The sequence below is a fragment of the Syngnathoides biaculeatus genome, chromosome 5 (genome assembly GCF_019802595.1).
Source record: "Syngnathoides biaculeatus isolate LvHL_M chromosome 5, ASM1980259v1, whole genome shotgun sequence".
Classification (NCBI taxonomy): domain Eukaryota; kingdom Metazoa; phylum Chordata; class Actinopteri; order Syngnathiformes; family Syngnathidae; genus Syngnathoides; species Syngnathoides biaculeatus.
Genome location: NC_084644.1, coordinates 29679606 through 29704114, shown reverse-complemented (window position 1 = coordinate 29704114; position 24509 = coordinate 29679606). Strand labels below are relative to the sequence as shown.

Here is a 24509-nt window from a genome sequence, read left to right as displayed (position 1 = left end):
TTCATCATGAAAGGATGTGTGAAAAGCAATGGAGAACATACGCTGTGAAAAGAAGTCAGCCATACTGGCATTATTTGAGGATTGCAGCCACTTCCAGAGGGTCATACCAGAACCAGTTCTGGTTCGGGAATGAAGTTAATCAGCACACGATTGGAACCCAGTGTACGAGATAGACGGAGACTAAGAAAAGTTGAAGAACCTGCAACTAGTTCTGGCTGATGAAAAAAAAAGAAAATCTCATGTAGTATATCATACAGACCCTCCTTGAGAATGACCTCCCTCCCCCCACTATAAAATATGTCCCAAAATTTCCATTTGTATTGTAAGTAATGCATATTTGGGTGGGGAGATACTATGAACTGAATATTCTATGATGGTCAATTTACGAACTGACACGCGGCACACACGTATCATTAAAACACTGGTAGTCAGCCATTTTTGTTTGAAGGGGCTATTTTCAATGATTGAGGCCATTTCCAAGGAGTCAATGATTTCCTCATAGGGAATTCACCAGATCGCAAGATCTTTTAAGGCTACAATACAAGACTGATTGCATAATTTGAGAGTTTTTATTATTAGCTCTGGGCGGAGCTCGGCTTCGAGTTGAATTTAATAGGTTGCTTGATGTTTCAACATAAACACTCAAGGATATACATTCATCTTAAAAACTAAAAAAAATGTTACTGCAATTTACGGTGTAACAGTAGACCATATTTCCCGGCCTACAGAGCGCTCCTGGTTATAAGCCTCGGTACACAGAAAGAGTTTAACGCTAGCGCCGCGCTAACGCTAGCGCACTGGTCACAAGCCTCGGTACACAGAAAGATTTTAATGCTAACACTTGTGTCGCGCTAACGCCAGTGCCACATCACCACATAAACCACAGGGTTGAAAGCATGTGAAAAAACTCGCAGCTTGTAGGCCGGAAATTACGGTAAAAGATTTTCTGTCTTCAAGAGTGTATTGTACTGCCCCTGGTGGCTAACTCTTCCACACTAGGAGAATTAATCATGATGCACAAACTCTTTCATCGTTTAAATTATTAATTATATTTGATTGTTATTACAATACATTTAATGTACATATTGTAGACTATTATTTTCACGATTAAAACAAAATGCAACAACTTTTTATGGGGAGACAGATTAACGGCATTTCCATTCATTTGAACAGTGAAAGATGAACTTAAATGAGTGTCATGGTTTTGCAAACAGAACAAATTATACTCTTAAAGCACCACTTTGGTCTTTTTCAAACAAAAAATATATCTCTTAAAACACACACAAAGTCAGTGATATAGAAAGTTGGTCACCTGCAGTTCCGCGGGTGGCCTGTTTGTGGTCTCAAGGAGTCTCGAGCTTTGGTCAGATGGGCCCTTGACATTGGCATCCAGGCTGTCCGGAGTTTTATTACTGCTTGGTTCACCATCAACTTCTTTCATCAAAGTTCAGATAATTTTGTTGGATTTACAATTTACAATTGTATGTCCCTAAGCATTGTTCAAATTTAGTGACTTGATAGTGACCTCTAACAGAATGATTTCTTTATTTTCTTGATTGTTTTCTTCAAAATTGGGCCGGGCGTGTTTTTTCGTCATTTCACTTTGCTCGGCCTTCAAATGTTAGCATATTACAATGCAGCTGCATTCAATAAACATGGTCTGAAATATAATTTATAATATAATATAAAGACATTTTCCTCTCTTTTTTTTTTTTTACCCCCTCTGAATTTCCTTCATCTATTTAATGCCACGCTGGGATATAAAAACTACAGCGGTGTAAGCAGATGCATCTCTACGTGTTAAGTAATGAGATATAAGTAAAACTAATGAATAGATGACTTGCCAGGAGGTTATGAAAAACTGGCTGGTGATGAGGAGAGGATGGAGAAAGGTGTGTGTGTTTGTGTGTGTACTGGGATTAAATCCATGGAAAGCAGGTGGACAGCATTGAGATAAATAGAAGCATTGATTGCCAGAGACATGTGTGTCCTGCTTTTCATCGTCGTCATCATCATCATCTTGGCCCTCATTGGATTTCACCGCAGTGTCTGTCCTCGCTGTTATCTTTTCAATCTGTGTCGTCTGGCGAGCGGCCCGTCTGTCATCGCGCGCTCTTGTTTGTCTCACTTTGTCACCTCTTCTCTCTCGCTTCACGTCATACTCCCGACATCTCCTGAGCCACGATCGCATCCCGACACGGTCGTGGGGGCGCGGAGGGGGTGGGGGCTCCTCCAGCTCCCGACACGCAGCTCTCTGTCACTCAAACGCTGCGGTCCTGTCAGCATCGGTTAGCAACGCCGCACGACTTCCAAACGCACCGTCGACAGGAACCAGCGTGCGAGTCGAAAAAGTCGATGCTTACCCCGCTGGAGTTTTTATAATGACAGACTGGAATACTTGTTGTATAATCTGCTTTTTATTTGAAGATTTAAAAGTTCCACAATGTTTATACAGGAGTACCTTGGTTTATGAGTTGAATTTGTTCTTACCATGCTCCTACATCTAAATACTCGTTTAACCAGGAGTGTTGATCAGAGGGGAAAAGTGGGACAACTGAAAGCACCTAGCACTCAACCAGAACACTGAGCATTTGGGGGCGCCCTGGCCCAAACCCCCCATCGACAATAACTTGACGAAAATTTCTGATCGTGCCCAATATTACATTAAAGAGAGTCCCATCTATGAAGGGGAAGCATTGTTCTGAATACAAGAAATTAGATTTTGTACCAATTTGTTTTTGTTCATCTTTCTTTGAGTTTAATGTTAAAATGTTCAGCTGTGCTTTCTTTTTTCATTCCAGGGACATCTTTACAGATGCCATGGCAGCTGAGTTGTGATAATGACACACTGAGAGATCAAATGTCAGAAAGCAGGTCATTGGATGCACCTTGGAGAGTTGGGTTTGTTTATTTGAATGGAACCTGTATTTATTAGACTCAAGGCCACTTTTTGAGCAATTTTTGTAAGAACCCCCCCTCCCCACCCGCAGACGTAGAGTAGGTTTTGGTGTCCACCTTGCCCCGAGCGCACTGGGACACGTTGATGAGATTGAAGGGCACAGGTGTCAAATGGTGTCAACACAACTCCTTCAAATCCCTCACGATTCTCTTTTGTAACCAGCTCATCAGTTCCTTCATCCATCCCTTTATCATCCCAAAAATTCTCTCCAGGGACCCAATTATTGTTTTCCCTGGACTCTAACTAATTAGCGTTAAAACTCCTACAAACAAATTTAAGACTGTGCGTGAGCGTCTGCTCTATACAACACCTATGCCCCCGCGCTCGCTGAGTAAATGAGTGGAAAATTAAAGGGGAATTCATAAATATTAATGCACCACAGATTGAGCTAAAGATATAATTCTATTCAAGTGTGCTTATTTTTCATGTGTGCACTGACATCTTCGCTTTCTGTCAAACTTGATATGAGCACACACACACACGCCTGTATATGTATTTATAAACAAAATAGCCGATATGCGCCAATAGACCACCACGACAACTCTGATAAAGGGTCTTACTTTTAACGTTCTCTTAAGAAATAAATAATGATCGTGTGATCAAATTCCTAATGTTAGCGGCCAGAAAAACTTTTTGGTCATTCTATCAATGACAAAACAAAAATGTTAATCAAGGGAGTGATGTAGACCCAAAGGATAAATGATACACACATGGAAAGTGGGGATTTCGATACCTGACAGGAACCAGTAAGAGGAAATAAGATATACAGTATCATACAAAAGTTTTTTCAGGTGTGTGTGTGTGTGTGTGTGAATATATATTTTTTTCAATCATAACTGTCAACATTGATACACATTAAAAAAACACACCTCTACCGACAAAAAAAATGCCACTCTTACAAAAACATCTCACACAAATCAAAATACCAATCACACCAGAAAAGACACACACTCACAACAGAAAAACTGTTCACATCCAAAACACAACCTATCACGCACACACATCGGAAAAACTAAAACTAAAACAATCTCTTACTCATATGAGAAAACCTGACATACAGCCAAAAAACTCCCACTGACACTTAAACTTGAAGTCCAAAAACAAAGAACTTCTCAAATACATAAAAAAAAACCTTACAATCACCAAGAAAAACATGGAAAGTATCGATTACATGCACCAAAAAAAATCTAACTCGTGTACCTCACCAAAATATTTGGGCTGTAACGAATTTGTACATGAACCGAAAAAATATGAAGCCGCGTCGTCTTTGAAATGGCAGAACTGTGACACCCTCTTTCAACTGTGTGCCATATGTGCATGTACAGTGCCACCAAACCTTAGAACAATCACGTGCACGTCAAATGTGCACGTGTGCAGATCAAAAAAAGTTTGTGAAGTTAATTGGAACGTGATTTTATTAAGGCCCGGATAAAAATAAGATTAAAAAAAATCTATTTTTATGACCATAATACCCCCCCCCCCGATCCTCAATTTTTTTCATCATTATAAAAAAGGTGGATCAAAAATTGTGATCATTTTTCAAATTGTGACCAAATCATTACAACCCTACAAAGTATGTGTACACACATTAGTGCCGGAATTTCTTTGTGGTGTGAAGTTACTATTTTTTTGCTTATTTGTCATCTCACACACACGCACAAAGCATACACACAAGCATATTGCACATATGAACAAATACATTCCAACCAATAGATGAGAAATATTTTAGAGCTAAAAATTAGTAGTTCTCATAAAGGCACACAAACACACAAGCCTACACTAATAGACACATGGACACGCGCGCACATACAGACATGCTTTCAAAGCATGAAAGGGAACATTTAACACACTGAACACACACACACACTTCATTTTTCCTTTCGGGGAAAACAGGGTGACTTTTGGTAATAGCAACCTCTCTCAGCAGTCAAAATGAAAATCACACTTGTACTCACACACTTGCGCCCCCCTGCTGGCATCAGGGGAAGTCTGTTCCATTTTTTAATAACCCAAAAAAGCTCTGGGGAGCTGTGTGTTTTGATAGCTAAATGACACAAACTGGCATGCTGTCGACAACTTGCCATAAAATAAAAAAATAAAAATAAAAAAACAAGACTGCCATGGTAGAAGGTGGGCATGGGGCGCTCGCGAGGGAAGGGCAGATGCGTACTTAAGCAAATACTGCACTTCATGCTTTTCAGATATACAGTCTGTACTTTTCGTGAGAATTGAAATTTCTGCGGTTGACATCTTGATTGACTGAGACTTTCGGGACTTGTAGAGTGGATATGGAGGGCTTACGGCCATGCTACCGTGAGAACACCCGATCTCGTCAGATCTTGGAAGCTAACCGGGTTTGGCCCTGGTTAGTACTTGGATGGGAGACCGCCTGGGAATACTGGGTGCTGAATACTGGGTGCTTCCGTCAGGAAGGGCATTCGGCATAAAACTGTGCCAAACAAATATGCGTTCATCTGAGATGACACGCTGTGGCGGCCCCTAACGGGACAAGCTGAAAGGAAAAGAAGAAGTAGGGTGGATATGGAGAAAAATGAACTGCAAAGATGCTTGCTACTTGGTCTAGCATCTTCCTTATGACTACACATACCTGCAATACAAAAATCCAAAAATACATCATGTCCCTTACAAGCCTCCAGTCCCTGGGATGAATCCCACAGGGCTGTTGCAGGGCATTTCTTTACACCACGACAATGAAGCACTCAAAAGAGGCATGCCGACAAAAAGCCCAGTCCACACAGTAGCTGTCATGTTGTTAACTGAAGGCAAGGTGGGTTTCGGAGGGCAGGCGCAGCTAGCCAAATAACTGCACTATTGCGCTGGATAACCACTGATGAGAGCACAAGGTTTTGTTTGTGTGCCCAGTGATTTCATTTTCGTCCTAGTATAAGCACTCCAAAAGCAAATAAAAGAGAGGATCTATTTTGTGGACAGAGAAACTTTTTTTGTTGTTGTTGTTGAGCAAAGTCAGATATTTCAATTGAGTTAATAATCAACAGTGAAAGTGAGTTTTAGTCTTTACCTTTGCAGTTTAGTACACTACGTTTCAGTCTGTACCTGGAAATCAAGGTAATAGGTGAGATATGTTCAGGGTATCTCAGTTGATTTACGTAAAACAAACAAATTGCCAAGCTGTAAAACAATATTTTATCGCCACTGGTCCTGTGATTGACTGGCAACCCTTTCAGGGTGTGCCCCGCCTCCTGCCCGAAAATGGGTGGGATAGGCTCCAGTACTCCTGGGACCCTTGTGAGGATAAGCAGCTCAGAAAATGGATGTATCGATAGATGATTCTGGAGCTATTTTGATCTTTTGTCTGTATGGATGGTAGCATTATGAAAACTGACCACTGGCAGAGAAAAGAATTCCAAGGATTAATGCTCATGTGCTGTCGGTCCTTTACAATTTCCCAGCAGAATTTTGACATTTTTAGATCTTATGGATCTATAGGAAAGAAGCAGCCATATTGATTTAGAACGCTATCGGCTGTTTCCTAATGAACTTAGGTAGCTGAAGTCAAGTCTATGAAAACTCCTCCCTTGTGTTCATCTTCAATGTCAAATCGAGAATCTTATTAAATCGAAAGAGGCTCATTTACCGTCTGTTAGATTCTTTCATCTAGATATCCTAAGACACGAGAACTATAACACACTCTACTGAAAAGATCAGGCCTTTTTTAGGGTCTTATTCAAGTTAGTCAGCTCTCATCCCACCCAACACAGCATTACGCCAATGGTGAGTTTGTATTTTGTTAGCATCGTGACTGGGGCAGAACCCAAGGGCTGGTACACACAAGAGGATTTTTCTAATCTTAAAACTGTTTATCTCTTATAGACCCACCAAGAAGATGAAACATCAGGCATTTAACAAATCTGGTCATTCTGTGTGAGGTTTGCTATGATAATGTCAACACAACACCACACACAAAAAAAGATTCTGCTCCACTAATGATCTGGAATGTCATCCTCCAAGACAGAAATCTTGCGCGATCACACATGATCAAAGCCAAGAAGAAACACCACTGGATATATTGTGCCCAAGTTTCTCGGGTGTTGCCAAAGAAGCCAGAAGCAGGAGTCTCTTACAATGATGATATTGTTCATAAAGACTTGATGAATACTTGCTGTCGTTATATTTGTTTTTATTTATGGCCGCTTCTTGATCAGGGAAATACAGGCTCAGGTCACAATACGCAGTCATGACTCGGGACGTCAGAGGCTATCCCCACAAATTTAAAGATTTATGGCTGGAAACAATGAACACTGAAAGATTTAAAACATTAGATAGTCTAGCATTTGTCGTCCTTAGTTGTGAAGAGGCCAAATTGGGACAAAATAAAAGGGGTAGATTTTTCTTATCTTTGAATGTAGCAAGTCTTCATGCTGGGTGATTGCACAGTACTGTTTTTCAACAACAATGCAACTCATTACAAACACGGCACAGACACAGAAGCGCTAGCTAACAATGGCACAGATAGGCCTCAGAGATCTGGATCCCATTGCTACTACATGCTGGGTGCTTCTTTGTTTTGGCACAAGTCTGTTCGATTCTAGAAAACATTTAACAACATTGTGAGTGGCAATATGTGATCACACTTCAGAGTGGGAGATATGAAGAATAAGATATTGTTAATGTGTGCAGGCGTCTTTCTATCTTTACTAGGTTATGTAAAAATGGGCTGTGCTTCAAGGTCTATACACCTGTTACAATGTCAAATTCAACATTATTTCAGATAAAGTGTTTTACCGACATCTTTTGTATGATTATATACATGTAATAATATACTTACAAGACATCTATAGAGTTGAATGCGATTCAAACAGAAAAATAATGAAAATAATAATGATGATTTGAGGCAGCATAGTTCCCTACTGATTAGCATTTCTGCCACAGAGTTCTGAATTTGGAGGTTTGGAGGACTACACAAATCGGAGAACATTTACTAATGACAGGCTTAAATCAGAGGGTTTGGTTAATTAATTGATTAAAAATACAGTTGTCGACTGTTTGTGAAGCGATTAATTGCTACCCTTCTATCAATCATATTTTAAAATATTTAAAAACTTTTGAAAATGCTCTTTTTTTTTTTATTACAAAAAATGGTCGCCAGCCAGTCAGAGGCCACATATTAACAAACAACCATTCCCACTCATATTCACATCTGCAGACAATTTAGTCTTCAATCAACCTACAATTTTTGAGATGTGGGAGTACCCGGAGAACACCCACGCAGGCACTGGAAGAACATGCAACCAGAAATTCATGCAAACACAGGCGAGGCCAAATTTTCCTTATCCTCATAAGGGTCATGTGCTCAGATTTTTAAAAAAATGCATTTAAAATTGAATACATAAATATATTTAGGATGACAGACTTGAAACGCACACACGCCCACAGTGGTCACCAATTTGTATTAATTTAATTATGTTGCCTTGAAAAATGCTTTTAATACAGCCACGCATGCACACACACACGCGCACACACACACACACACACACACACACACACACACAGGATAGCCCTTTACCTCATTGTCATTCTCTCCCTGTGCCCCCCCCCCCCGGAGCCCCCCATCATAAGTATCTCCATGGAGACAGGCGCCTGGCAACAGCTGGAGGAGAGCCAGTTGCCGTGGTGACACTAATGCCCTACGTCCCCTCCGACGCCAGGAGCACCGCCGTCACTAAGCGGCCACTTGCAGGCCCGGGCCCAGGCGTGCGATGACCACGTCGGGTATCTTGCGCTTTATCGCCGCCATCCCTCAGCCGTCGCTGTTCTTCATCTTCATTCGAGGTGTTTGTTCCCGGCGTTCATCTCACGCTCGCCATGTGCTTTGCTCGCTCTCTTCATTTGTCTTTGTCACCCTCCGTGCACTCTGCCTTTGTTAAACTGTTATGTACTCAGTTTACTTGGGGTCGTGGTGGTGGTGGTTGGGGGGGGGGGTTTGATTATCATTCCGCACACATTATCTTTATAGATCTAGATGTGCAAGTTTACTCGTCTCATTCCTTACAGGATTAAAAGAAATACAGTGTTTGTACAGCGGTACCTTGTCTTACGGGTTTATTGTGGGTCATGACCAAGACATCAGGAGCTGGAGTGGTGTTGGTTTAGTTGGTTAGTTTAAATTTCCAGGTGAGCGTCGGAGTGAGAGTTGTGGATTACAGCAGCTCCATGCGAGTGCTCTAAATGGCTGAAAGTACATCATCAACTGTGGTATCCCCCTTATTTGTATCCCACCTCACTAACTTTTCACCCCTCCTGTAGTTTGTGCGACGAATCAGTGAGAGTGCCATCCTCCCAACTAGTCAAAAAAGTTGTCTTTTTTTTGTTACTTGGATACTCGGATCCTTTGATTTTATCTTGGTAAAGGAAGGATACACAAAATGTGTTTATGACGGGTGGCAGATATAGAAGGGAATACAATATCCCACTTACGAGGCTGTCGCAAATTCAAGGTAACATTAATATAATACTATAACACTGTCTTGAAATCAATATTTGGAACCAGCTACATAAGTAAATATGTCTACAATTGTGAAAATAAAAACTATAGAATCAACAAACTAACTAGCACAGCTAACATTATTCGGTACGTTGGGTCCAGTAACTAAACATTTGAAAATAACACAGTTTCAAGCTGTAATTGCAATTCCGTGAAAGCCCATCGTTTTTGCTCACGGTTTTCGGCCCATCACACTCTGATAACAACCCATGCCTCGTCAAAGTCAAAACCGTTTTATTCTTTTTACATCTTAACATTAGCAGGGGTTAACCTCTTTTTGTATTTTTACTTCTCATCTTAGACAAAGTCAAAATGGTGTGATTGTTTGACCTAATTTTACAATTACGTACTAAAAAAAATTTGTAAAAATCACTACTTCCTTCATTTTTAAAGGGCAATTCTGGTGGTTTGGATTAACAATATATCCAATAGGTCATCTCATATGTACTGTATCTTGAAAATGGGATGTTAATCCTCTCTCATTTAATGGTGTTTTGAGAAGATTTTTATTGGCAATTACGAATTTTCATGGGCGCCACCATTTTGGTGAGTCACATGACCCACGTGCGTGGATGTGACGTAACAGGAGCAGCAACAAAGGGTTGCTTACATTGGGAAACTGATTTCTCCGATTTATCCTCATCTGATGAAGAAATAGCAGTATCGGTTGATCGGGGAGACGGAGGAATACATCCATACAATTTGAACCTGTGGCTGTAAATAATGTAGAATTTTTGGATGGTTCTTTGGACGGGAATGACGCGAGAGCGAGCTCCGGAGGCCTTTGTTTACGCACTTATGTCCCGCGCCTCCGTGTAGTCAGACTCCGTGTCATTACCGCCCAAAGAATCATCCGAATATTCAACATTTACAGCCACAGGTTCAAATCTGCATTGAAGTGTTCCTCCGTCTTTCCGATCAACCGATACTGCTATTTCTTCATCAGATGAGGGTATATCTGAGAAATCAGCGCTGGCCATAATTGTGTCCCATCATAATCGAGCCTTTGTTGCTGCTCCTATTACGTCACATCCACGAACATAGGTCATGTGACACACCAAAATAGAGGCGCCCATGAAAATTCATAAATGCCGATAAAGATCTTGTCAAAGCACCGTGAAATGAGAAAGGAGTAACATCACATTTTCAAGCTACCGTACATAAGACATGACCTATTGGATACTTTGTTAATCCAAACCACTGGAATTCCCCTTTAATTGTCACATACGTTGTGTGTTTTCACATTTTAACATCAACAGTTAATATGTTCAGATTACAATGTGACAAAAATTTAAATAAAATTAATTCTATAGCCTGTACTTCCCATAAATAATTTAAATGTTATCTTTTCTGAAACGTATATCTGTTATTTATTTACCCTGCATGACAAATGATGTGTCATTCCACAAGACAGAAATGAAAACCTAGGGGTACTCTATCTGAACCCCCCCCCCTCCTCCCCCCAAATTTTTCATTTCAGGCCAAAAACAGAATCCCTGACATAGTAAAAACCATTATCAATTATAATAACCTACAACGACCCACATGGGTAGCGCGATGATGAAATAAGCCATTTTTCCTCACCGTTATATCGCTGATCATAAAAAACACAAAATCCCACTCTACAATAAAACTGCTTACTGGCCGCCCATCCCTCAACGTTCCCATCAAAGCCTCTTCTCTTATCGCCCTACAGGCATCATCAGTGCATGCCTTTGGTGGACTTTTCACAGTCTGAAAGATGCACAAAAGAGGCTGTAACCTTTTATTAACCCTCCCCTAACCCTTATCTTAACCCTGAGTTAATCTCAAACTCCGTAACGGGCTCCTTAAATGGATAGGGACGTAAGAAAAAGAGGTCCCAGCTCTTGTCACAGTTGGCTGGTGACCCCTGGACGAAAAGAGTCTCGACAAGCAGAAATCAATGGAGGAGAAAGAAGCATGTAAGAGTGAAAGTTAGGGGGTGGGGGGAGGACGACAGGAATGGGTGGTGGCAACAAGGCAAGACGGAGTGGTCATGCTCCGCTTCACACGCCAACGTGATCTGAAATACCACACGCTTTGCAAAGCCAACCTAATTAGCAGGGCGGGTCTGCGACTGGTAGCGTGGCTAATGTTAAAAGTAATGGAGAAATGAAGTCATATGGAAATAGCTGATGCTGTTGTTTAACACTGGCGATGGGGTTGGCTGCTCAATGAAGCCATTTGTCATCGACTTTCTTTTTTCAAGGTGCTTGAACCGGAGTGGACGCAAATACAGAGACCTCAAGCGCCAAAAAAAAAAAGGCATTTTTAAAAAAATTCTTATTAAGGACTCCTGACATTATTAGAGCGCTGTGCAGTCAGAAAGAATGAACAGAAAACAGCAAATGAACGAATGCATTCATTTGTCACGCACCATCAAAATGAGTGAAAGCCAGTATGACTCTGCTGTATCTTACTTTTCCTCTTCCTTACCGATATGGCTTTTATATTTGATACAGAGCAGCAATTCAACACTGCTACAAGTGCTAATTTTCTGAAAGCTTTTTTTGTTACTGTCAGCCTGTGAACTCTGCAAGGGCAACTTTTTTTCACAAATTCGCTTAATTTAGGAGTGATTGCAGTCACTTGTGTGATCTTCAGGTATGCCACCATTGGAATAAAGTTAACAAAAAATGGCACAATTACTGTACTGTAATGCCCTCACATGTCGGCAAAAGGAGCCACTGTAGCCGATGCGCTTTCGGCCATTTGTTGAACACTCACAAGGAGCTGCTGTAGGCCACAACTCACACCCTGACACCTCACATGCAGACTAACCAGCCAAACCGGGTCCAGCTCTTGATGTCACTCCAACACACTACTACAATATGTGCAGTGATTTAAATACTTCATAAGGTCATTTTTTTCTTTACACTCTTATTATTATTTTTTAAATATACTCCAGATTTTCATTATTGCAGTGGAATGGTGGCGCAGCTAGAAAGCGTTGGCCTCACAGTTCTGAGGACCCGGGTCCAATCCTGGAGCCTCCTGTGCGGAGTTTGCTTGTTGTTCCCGGGCCTGCGTGGGTTTTCTCTGGGCATTCCCGTTTCCTCCCACATCCCAAAAGCATGCAACATTAATTGGACACTCGAAAGTGCGGCTGTTTGTCTCGAAACCAGTTCAGGGTGTACCCGGCCTCCAGCCCGTTGACAGCTAGGATAGACTCCAGCACACCCCGCGACCCTTGTGAGAGTAAGCGGCAAAGAAAATGGATGGATGAGTTTTCATTATTACAGCACAACACAAAGAGTGGTGGTTTAGGGGGTTAAAGCAGCTTAATGGCAATTAAATTTAAATGGGTAACATTGCATTAATATAGCAATAATTTGAGCAACAAGCTTGGTCACAGAACAAATTCAAGTTTTTAAGTTAAGGCACCACTCTATGAAGCAGGTCATTTGCATCAAGGCAAATAATTTCAGACTCTGGCGTTTCATCCTATTTACTCCTTTGGCCCAATCCACTTCCTTCAGTGCCTTTTCCATTCCATTTGTTCCCCGTCCCTTTGTTTACCTCCTTCATTCTATCCTACCCGCCTGCCTTCTCCATCCTTGCGAGGATGCGCTGGGAATGTAAACAACCCGGCATAAATTAACTAAACGTCCCGCCCTCCCTTCCTCCACTCGCGTAGCCAATACATACACTAAATATACAGTCGTGTCTCTCGGGCCTGACCTGTTACTAATGGGAATTCTGCACAATTGATTGCATTCTATCACCATAATTAGTTTAAAGTAAGATAAGAGTGCATACGCACACACACACAAACACACACACACACGCAAACGGGCATGCACGCACAGCGAGAGATTTCACAGTGTGATTTTATATATATATATATATATATATATATATATATATATATATATATATATATATATACACACACACATACACACAAGTGTGTGTGTGTGTGTGTGTCTAGTACAAGTCCAAACAGTCATTAATTTAAAGTGTATGTAAAACCCTAACTTATTTAGATTGTTTTGTTGATTTCAATTAATTAACTAATCCAACAATTCTCTACATCGCTTATCCTATTCTGGATTGCAGGGCGCTGGAGGCTACCTCAGCTGACTTTGCGCAAAAGACAAAAAACAGACTACACCCTGAACTGGTCACCAGTTAGTCACGGGCCACATAATGACACAGGCAACCATTCGTACTCACATTCACTCAGTGGGAACCAAACCCACGCTGCCTGCACCAAAATCAGGCAAATGTACCACTATACCACCAGTGACTTAATATACCAATTAATCATAACCAATATATTACATAACCTGGAGGCCCCGTAGCTCAGTGGTTAGAGCACTGGTTTGGTAAACCAGGGGTTGAGGGTTCGTATCCCACTGGGGCCTCCACTCCCTGAGAAGGGTTATGTGCGTTCATCTGAGATGGCACACTGTGGCGAACCCGGAATGGACAAGCCGAGAGAAAAAACATATTACATAACCTATATATATTTTACAATTACAAAAAAAAAAATTACCTTTCATGTAGATTGCTGGCATCGGGCAGAATAATCCCATTAACAAAATTTCATCACATTTTGGAAGGGGGGGGGCATGTTGGTTGAGCCACTAACACCGCATTATCAAAGAGATCTTTGAATTGGTCAACAATTTGTAAAACATGCAGGAGAGTCCAATTGTATAGATTTATGATGAAAATGAAATTTACCAAGTTTGGATATAAAAGTTCCTGTCTGACAGTGACAATATGTATAATAGTTTATCTTACTAATATTTATGCTATTATTTGCAAGAAATTATTAAATTATTTAATAATATAAGATTAAAAAACAAATACATTTTAATTAACCAACTTAAAGTAAATAAAAAATACAGTATGTATTCATTCTGTGCACCTGTGCTGCATCAGAGATTTTCAACATTTAGTGAGTATGAGAGTCTGATCAAATCCACAGCAATAAAACTAATAGGATGTACACACCGACCAAAATAAGACGTCTGGAAACATTGCTTTAGAGAACAACCCCCCGCCTTATTACAATTCCCACATAGTTTCTAGGTGGGACATGGCCCACTGCAACATGATTGCCTTTTGCGTTGCGAAATGATAATCTTAAATATGTATCACATCTGTACAAAATATGGTTAGCTTCAGGGCTAAGGTTGAGTTTAGAACGGGTTAAAGGTTAGAACAAGGTTCGGTTAGGGTTAGTGGGAAACATCAACGCCACCGCATTTAAGTCACATACTTCATTTCCCATCTGGAAGCAGAAGGGCGTGTTCTTCCGGGATACTGGAGCCAATCATAGTGCAGCGGCGTGTGTCCTGGAGCCAGTAATATTGGAGCAGGGCGTGTCCTGCCTGAAACTATGTGGAAATCCTAATAACGCACCTCCCACCCTCTCCTTTGGGGGCACCATAGTTACTTCTTCGGCCTTTAGAAAGATTCACAAAAGAAGAAGTGCGTCTGTGTGCACTTTGAGCTTGTTAACTCGGAAGAGACAGCGAAGGCTTGAAGAGCTCATTAGTGCATTCGTGCCAATCTGACAGCCTTTCTGAAAAGATGTTTCACTCTTTGCTCGGTTCAGAGTGTGCGTGTGTGTGTGTGATGTATATCAATATGTGTCATGTTTCTTGCATATCCCTACATTTCTGCAGGAAGACATTTAAACATTTTAAAAAGTGCAGCGTATGCTTTCTCTGCGGATTCGTGACAGATTACGATGTTGAAACACAAAATTAAAGGAAGGACCTTACTGATCAGGAGTTTGCAGTTCCAAACATGACTGGCCATGTCCACTAAAATGTATGTCAATCGGAGAAACTGATGAAGTGCGAGGCTATTGAGTGAACTTTTTAGGGTTGAGGTTGGGACCCCAAAAGTGTATTTTGAACTGGACAGGGACGCTTGCGACATTGTGACTTTTCGAGACCCTCAGAAAGGAATCATAAGAATAAACAGCAATTCTACCTGCAGTTTGGCTCCAAATAATGAGGGAAATGATTTCTTCTTTTGAAAACGCATGGAAATGTCCCCCAAAGTAATTTGGAAAAAAAAAGTAACCTCTTTATACATGATACAACTTCTATATATTATATATTTAATATCCGTAATGCGCACAGAACCAAGAGTAGCCGAGAAGGCAATGAACCCCAAATTGCTCCCGGCCAGCAATTTGGTGCCTTTTGTGACGGCAGCTTTCCATCACTGCAAATGTGTTGGAAAGACTAGATGAGGCGTTATTTAATGGAGGCCCGTTTAGCCCATTAGATATTTGAAATTACTACGCCTGCTTTACTTTTGGAACCATTACACCTATTAATACACACCTTAATCAATATGTGAATCAATTGGGGGTTGGGCAAGACCCATTAGTTCACTCGGAATCTCAATTTGTGGACATTTTGGACAATTAGCGCAAAACTTTGGTTAAGGCTCTTTATTGTTCCTAGTGTGCAAAGGAAAGGTACATAAAGGCGTGTTCAGGGGAGGTTGGTTGGTGAAACTCAAAAACACACAAGTATTGACAATCTATATGGTAAACAATACCAGTTAATATCAATGTACTCTAACCCGACTATTCAGATGTTCATTGTCCTCTCTCTTGCTATCCTATGAGTACCATTTAAAGACAATGGATTGTTAAGGAATATACTTATTGTAATGTCCTCAGACGTGGAGAAATGTATGCACAGTAAAGGCCAAAAATTTATTTTTTTTATATTTAATTGTGACTGCTTACCACAAATAATTCTAGCACTGTATTTGTGGGAACCCTTGATATTTAAAAAAAAAATATATATATATTCATTCCAAGTAACAATTACTTGCACTTAAAAATGATTGCTTTAATTGTTATAACGCCATAAATATTCATAAAATGTGCAATGTAACTGCAAAGGGATAAGATATAAAGAAAGACATCTGATTAATGTCTGTAAGTGAATTTAACTGCTTAGCCGGCTGAACTGCTATCAACAAATCAAGCAGATTATCCAGAGTTTAAGCACGTTTTCAAACCTTTGAAACGCATTACTAAGTAATTCAAGAACCCTGCATAGAGTGTCAAAGCAGAGACGGTGAAAAACATATTCGTAAGAACCATTGGAGGGGGTGGGGGGGGTGTTCTAATTGAGTTAACTCGTTTGCTGTGGGATACTTCCACAACCCGGGTGTTAAAACGTGGCTCCAGAAAAGAGAGAGAGAGAAAAAAAAGAAGATCATAAGCTCCTAAGGACTAATGGATGTTGTCCCTTAACCCTATTCTGGGACCCCCCGCTCAGGAGTACAATGAATGAGTCCTCCGGAGTATGACGCATCACGTCACAATCGCTGAAGGCTTCACCTGTTTGAAACATTTCCATCTTACAGTTGAGCCTTCCATGCAGGCTATTACACTTAAAGATGGCAGACCTCGAAGCGCATCCGCACATGTTGGCACGGAACACCAGCCGGCCGCCTCAAACTATTCTTTCACTCAAACAGCTGATTTCGACATCTCCGCTTCCGCTAGTGTGACTGAAAGGCTGATGCATCCATAGTGACAGACAAGCCCACACATTTCAAAGACCGCACGCGCAAACACACTGCGAGCACTTGGGAGACGTACCGTACAAGTGAAATATTTGAATGGATACTACAATGTACGTCGAGGTTGGGGAAAAATACAGCAATAAAACAAAGAAAACAAAGACACAAACAAGCAGTCCCACACATGTAAACTTACCATGTGGCCATTCTGGAGGTGCAGGCTGAACTCTGAATGGCTGCCCAGTGTGTGTGTGTGTATGTGTGTGTGTGCGTGTGTGTCCGTATGCAGGTGTGTAGCCTTGACACACACATAATCAAGAAACCAGTGCACGTAAAGCACATTAAAGCAGGAAGACTTTAATCTGCATGTGTTTTACGCTCAGCGGGTTGACAGCTAGTACAAGGATTTAAGAAATAAATGATGCTGAGGGTCCACAGAGACATGATGAGACATATGGTTTTATATATATATTTATATAAATAAAAAAAAATGCAACGCATACATTTATTAGCTGCGCTGACATGAGAGTGTGCTGAGCTCAGCAGAAAAGGAGGTGGGGGGGGGGAATAGAAATGCCTGGACATAGTGCGCTTTCAAAGGACATTATGTTGTACCATAAAACTGCAAGCTTTGTCATGGACTTTATTATTGACGTGGATTCCATAGGAAAATGAATTCCAGGTTCCATAATCATTTTTTTTTTTTTTAAACCGGATGTCCTTTTAACAACCTAGAAAAGTGTAAAACGATACAGTACTCAGTTGAAACACATTGCTTTACCAGCAGTGCCCTGCGACTGACTGGCGACCAGTTCAGGGTACAGTCCGCCTTTCGCCCAAAGTTGACTGGGATAGGCTCCAGCACTCCCGCGACCCTTGTGAGGATAAGGGTCTTAGAAAATGAATGAAGTCACTTTAACAGCAAAAAGTACAGCACACCACTATCACCTCAACACTCAAAATTACCAGTTATTTTTTGCTGGTTTGGGTTAAAAGTTAATCATGTGTACAATATGCTATTTTATGATGACAATCCATTCCTCTTTTACATCATTTAAATTACCTTTACCAGTATTGACTGTTTAGTCACAGAGTTTCCCAAAAGGTGTGATGTGGGAATTAAATTGTGTTGAAATGTACAAATCTGTGAAATATATCTGGCTTGGCCAGGAGCTCAGCGATAATAGTCGTTCTTTGACGATTAATAAAGAATCTATGCATGTGAGTAGAGCTACATAGCAACCAAGCAAACGAATAACTAACTCTTGCCTAAGGATTTTCCCATTGCATTAGCATTAATCTCGCAGGCATTTTGGCAAACTCACATTTGTTTTAAATACACAATGTGTAATTCTCCGTTTTATACTTTGACTTGTTTACTTTGACTGTAAAACCTAACTGATCTTGGGAATAAACAACTTGAAACCTGTTTTTTGAAGAACTGTTCACTATCTGCCAAATTGCAGCATGTACTGAAGGGAGTTAAGTCACCGCCACAATACAGATGCGATTGTAAGTCAAACCAAAATCCTCCAAATGACAGCAAGTCACTCACATATCGAGGCACCGCTCCGCTTAAATTATTCACTAAGCATGTAATACACAGGTAAATACAAATTAGACCTGAATAAATGATTCCAAGCAAATGTGGTATGGTTAGATCTTAAATACAACATAACTGTACTTAGGCAGTAATTTTTTGGTGTACCACTAGAGAAAGCTCACATACTACTCATGCTACTTACACTGGCCTACCACAACTAATGTGGAATGCACCATCCGAATTTGGTGATCATTTTGAGGATTATGCCAGAAAAAAACTGCAGAGGCAGATTTAGAATTTAATTGTCAAACTACGAGTTTCATCCTTACTTGCATGCCATATGTGTTTTATTTTTTCTTGATAGGAATAAGTTTATTTTTCCTCTTTGTATCGTTGCCTTGTTGACATCAGGGAAACACAGATGCAGTGTACATGATAAAAAGAACATTAAGTGTTCACACTGGGCAACAACGCCCATTGAGATTCATCATATTCAAGCCACAATAGCAAAAAAAAAAATAACAGTCCTTGCAACAACACGTGTGCACGCACACACATACGAGTACACATTAATACGCACACACATGCCTTCAAAACCATCACCAAAACCAATAACTCACACACAGCTCTGCATCCACCTACATAATTATATTTGCTCCATCCACATGGCGTAACGCTACAGTAGCCTCCAATTTCATTTTATAGTCACGCCCGAACCTTCCCCCATTTTTTCTCTCATAGCCCGCTGCTAACTCGCTATATTTTTCCAGCTCGATAGCGGTTTGTTAACGCCTCAGTCGTTGGCTGCACCCACTCCCAACCCGAAGACCGGTTTTGCCGAGCCCGGCCCAGCGAGGATGATGGCCATCCTACGGTTGGATGTTATTGATCTTCAAAATAACTCTTGAATGAAGTTGTGTGCGGAATCAGAGAAAGGAAACAACCCAATTTACCCGTTGTGAAATGAAACAATAATAATATGTATTCAGAAATGGTGAAAATGAGCTCTGGTAAGTGTCAGTCAAGAGTTTTGTTAACAACAAAAGGCTTCATGAATAAAAACAGACAAATAAAACAGCCTTTACGCATTTTTAACAATTATCTTCAAACATGTACTGTTGCTTCAATATCTTCAAGAGAACTTCCATTTTTTCTGCTGTATTTGGACACTATATGAATTAATTTATTGATTAAGAGGTTATCCCTGAATATCTTCATATCTCCAACAACCAAAACTAATAAAGCCAGACCATCTATGGTCAAGAAACTTGAAGAAAAACCGATGCCTGTGCTTTAATGCCTGACCATTTATCTCCTTGTTCTGTGAAAGAACTCGGCCGGGTGAGGAGGAGGCTGCCACGTCGGTTCATCGCATTACCATCGCAGACGGGATAATTAGTCGGACGCTGCTGAATTAAAAATGAAGAGGCCCGCGCGCCTTAATAAATACGACGCCTCCATTTTTTTTTTTTTTTTTACACTCTTTGTTTAATGAGGCGGCTGCATTTCTTTGCTCATATGACTGGAGTCATATTTGTGAGGCAATAACCTGACAGCTTCGACTGACTAATATTCTGACAAGCTATCAGTCACGTCAGTACTGTGAGCTGCGGCTACATCGCGGCTCACCGTTTGCACCCCTGTTATATTATGGACTTTTATGCAATTTTTGTCTTGGCTTTTTATACGCATGTGCAAATGTAAAACTTTCTTGGTTTCACTGTAGTACCTCTTTTTTTTGGGATGAGTGCATGTAATTAAGAGCAAGAAAAAGAAGGAGAGTAGGTCTCCAACGACTGAGCGCTAATAGTCCTTGTTCCCACAAGACGAAAAGAATATATGCCTGTTTGTATAGATTGCTTCCCCATAAGGGTTAATATATATTTTTTAAAGCTTGATAACTACGTTAATCTCACGTTTATCACAGGGGGTATTCAAAAGAAGAAAATTTGCTAAGTAAAAATCATGTATTCATTTTTAATATCCATCTATCCATTTTCTGAGTTCCTAATCCTCGCGAGGGTCACGAGAGGCAGGGTACACTTAAACTCCTTGCCGATCGCAGGTCACATGGAGACAAACAACAGTTCCACTCACCTTGGGGCAATTTAGAGCCTCCAATTAATGTTGCATGTTTTTGGGATGTGGGAGGAAACCGGAGTGCCCGGACAAAACCCACACAGGCACAGGAAGGAACATGCAAACTCCACACAGGCGGGGCAGAGATTCAAAAATCAGTCCTCCAAACTGTGAGGCCAACGCATTACAGCTGCTCCACCTTGCCACCTTGTTTTTAATGTCTATATTTTAAAACCTTCTCTATAATAAAACTAAAAATAGGCATCAGAGATGCATTTATTATTTTTCTCCACTTAGGGTTGCTCGCCTCAGTTTATGGCCATACTACCCTGAATCTCGTCAGATCTCGAAAGCTAAGTGGGTTTGGCCGTGGTTAGTACTGGGATGGGAGACCGAATGGGAATACCAGGTGCTGTAACCTTCTCTTCCCGGCTAAAATGCAGAGGGGGTGCGTCAGGAAGGGCATCCGGCGTAAAAAAAAACGAGCCAAACAATTATGAGCCTTCATCTGAGATGACACGGTGTGGCAACCCCTAATGGGACAAGTCGAAAGGAAAAGAGGAAGAAGAAGAAGAGGGTTGCCAGCCTCACATTCTACAATGTACATAGCATAGGCGACTGAATGGATCTCACTTCGAAAAGGGCGGACGGTGTCTGTTGACTGACATCGTAGTGAGCCAATGAGATTATAGAGTTGATAAAGTCGGCTCAGGATGTTCTGATCAGCGACAAACCCTTAGCCTCTCTACATGTTGAGTTACTTGACGTAAGTAGTGGCCTTCAGCAGCTAGTTCGTGGCCAGGTTTATTGTGAGTTTCTTCCAAAACTCTTTGTTCAATCAGCTGATTGAAAGTACACCAAGGCCTGTGTCTGTCCTTGATCAACTGAGGAGGGATTACAATTGCCTGTCCCGAGTTGTGGCATGTCATATTCAATTTGCTAACAAAGTTTATTTCACAGTAGACGTGTGGTTGTGAAAGAAAATTCTCTTTTGCAGAATAAAAATAATAAATAAAATAAAAATGCATTCCAGGTCGTCAATCGCTTTTGACCGTTCACAGAGACCACTTCGTTCTCAACAAACAGAAGAAAATAATTGGGATGTGATTGTTTATTCACTGTATTGTGATTGTTTATTCATAATAGTTATTGTATTGTGCAGTGTTCCAAACTCAAACTGAGAGAAAAATAGTTTGTAGCAAGCACATGCACTTTGACCCTTTTTGCAGAACTGTGTGAGTCATAGCATGAAAACAGACACAAAGGAATAGTAGTTGTTTGATAGGTTTAGGTTTGTTTTAATACGTTGAAAACAGCTTCAACTGCGGTGAGGTGAACAAATATTTTTAAAAAATTGGAGGCTAACCCATTCTTATTTATTTCTTTACTGCTGCCCTTATTCTGATGTCCCCTTATAAGACTGAAATCTAGAAGGCAATCAACATTTTTCTTTTGCCCTTAAAGACAATTTCAATCATGGCACACTTTAATAATACATTTCCTATCTTGAAAACAGCTTTCTATTCTCCAATTGTAATAAATCCCCCCTCCATGCAAGCCACAGAAACTACAGTATGAGCATATATTGTGAGCGATTCTCAATTGCCTATGACAATCTCACAGACTTTTTGCTGCGTCTTTTAATTACACTATTTAATTACCGTTGATCCATTTAGACGTGTTGCCTGAGCACTTCATATTTTATATGGCCCCCCAAAAAATAAAAAAGAAGGATATAAAGTCGTTTTCAATCACTTGGCAGTAAAAGACGAAAGAGCAATTAACTCTTATTTGTATTGGTTTCATTCCGCTGATGCCATAAACACGCCAGTGGAGGGGTGCAAAAGAAGAGGAAAAGACAGCCGAATGGCACTAAAAACACCTGACCCTGAATAAATGAAAACAGCACAACAGGCGTAAAGAGGTCAATCCGCAATAATATAACATGGGAGAAAGTGAGCAGCCGGTAAGTCAATAACAATAGCACGGATAAAGCAATAAAAAAAAAAAAAATGAGGGGTGGGGTGGGGGTAAGTGAGGAAGGGAAGGGAGTCATTTATAATGGGAATGTTGGGGGGGAGGTGGGGAAAAGGGATTACAAGGAGATAGTGGGAGACAACATAGAGGCGGCGAGAGGTCACACTCTGCTCTTTTTTTTTTGTCTGAGCCACACAATCAAGATTCAAACTGCATCATATAGATTAATAGGTGTGTGTGTGTGCGCGTGTGTGAGCATGTTTGCCTTTTTGTTAGTGTGGCAGAAATGTTGACATCTCAACTTTATTGTCATTTAACAAATTGCTCAAGAGCGTGTGTGTGTCTATAAAGATTTTGTGTTTGTGTACATCTTTGTGTAGTGTGGTTAAGTGTGTGTGTGTGTGTGCGTGTGTGTGTGCGGGTGTAAATTATTCTCTGCGTGAGAATGGCAAGCCAAATACTTGGAAGTCCTGTCAAGTATCCTCTCCTTATTCCACTTTATGATGAGTGCGTGAGTAGTCCCCACCTCACCCAGTATTGTGAATAGCTATAGCTCTTCAGTCTCGCTCATTCTGATTGGACGATGGATGTGGATGCACCAAGAGTACATTTCCCAGGAATCACATGAGTGTTATTGTCAAACGAGACAAAATGGCTGCATTTAATTAGCAAGGAAACAGAAGTGCTATGGTGGTGTAGTCAGGGTTGCCAGCACCTCGTGGCAAGACAACAAGATTTCCCCGAGTGTTTAGATTCTGAATTGTTAGAATAATCCACAAGATGAACTCAAATTTCCTTCCAATTGGTTTGGCCACTGATACAGTGGTTGATATACAGTAAGTCAGTTTTCTGTTTCTACTCCAGCACTGACTTGATCCCATCTCATCATCATGGTACAAAGGTGTCTTCATCAAACATTCCCACAAAGGAGCATCCGAATTGAAAAACACACTGCTGGGAGAACCTTGGACTTGGAATTTATAAAATGTTCCCCTCAGAATCCACCTAAAATACATATTTTACAAAATCGATCATCAACTTGAATGTGATAAGGGGAAATAAAGTCTATCAAAATCCACAGAACAAGAAGCTGTAGGATGACTGAAATAAAGATATAGAGTATATTTCAATTTCGCTCATTAAACAAGCACTAAATAGTTGGACTGTGAATAAATAAGTCACCATAGGGGTAAAACGTTTATGATACCAGCATGCTTTTATCATGAGGGCCGGACTTTTGATTAGATGTTACGCGTCTGTTTGCGGCATCAGATGTGGAACAAGAAACTGCACACGGTGGAAAGTCCAATTCAACAAATAGCCAACTGAACTCCTGCATTGTAAATCCAGCCGAGTGGGACAAATGACAATTTTTACAAGGGGAGAAAAGCTCTGCTCCGTCTAAATGGCGGTGTGGGGGGTGGGAGGGTATTGCTACACTTAGCTCCACCAACAGTATCGTATGTGCTCCCTAGTCGCAACTACTTTGCTGAAGTTGCCGAACACTATTTGTTCAATAGCAGTGATGAAAAAAATGTGCAGAGGTCTGGAAGGGTTGTCTTTTTTTTTATTCTGCAACAGCAGACGTGGTCAAGTTGAATCCTGCAGTCATACACAGGTTTAAATGTATTAAAGATATAAACAGCAAGCATGTCATACAAGATCAATCAGAATGTTTATTTTGTTTAAGTATTCAGGAATACGAGTGGCACGCTATCTTTTAATAGAAATCTTAATACTCGAAAGTGGGCACTTGATACATCTTGGAGTTGATTAAGTTTTGAACATTAGTTCCAGGAGGGATGTACTGCTACATTCAAGTTTTTCATAAAAACAACACTTGTTTTGAGTGTTCTCTGTCATTAGTGTTTACTGTTTTCTAGGGAAAAAGCCAA

The 24509-nt window shown here is 40.7% G+C and overlaps 1 protein-coding gene and 1 pseudogene across 3 annotated transcripts in view; one reads left to right on the top strand and one right to left on the bottom strand.

Annotated features, from left to right (window-relative positions):
- cadm4 (cell adhesion molecule 4) overlaps nucleotides 1–24509 on the bottom strand; it is a 248717-nt gene that overhangs the window by 122687 nt on the left and 101521 nt on the right. The gene's annotated exons all lie outside the window — the stretch shown is intronic.
- On the top strand, nucleotides 5255–5373 carry LOC133501576 (5S ribosomal RNA; annotated as a pseudogene).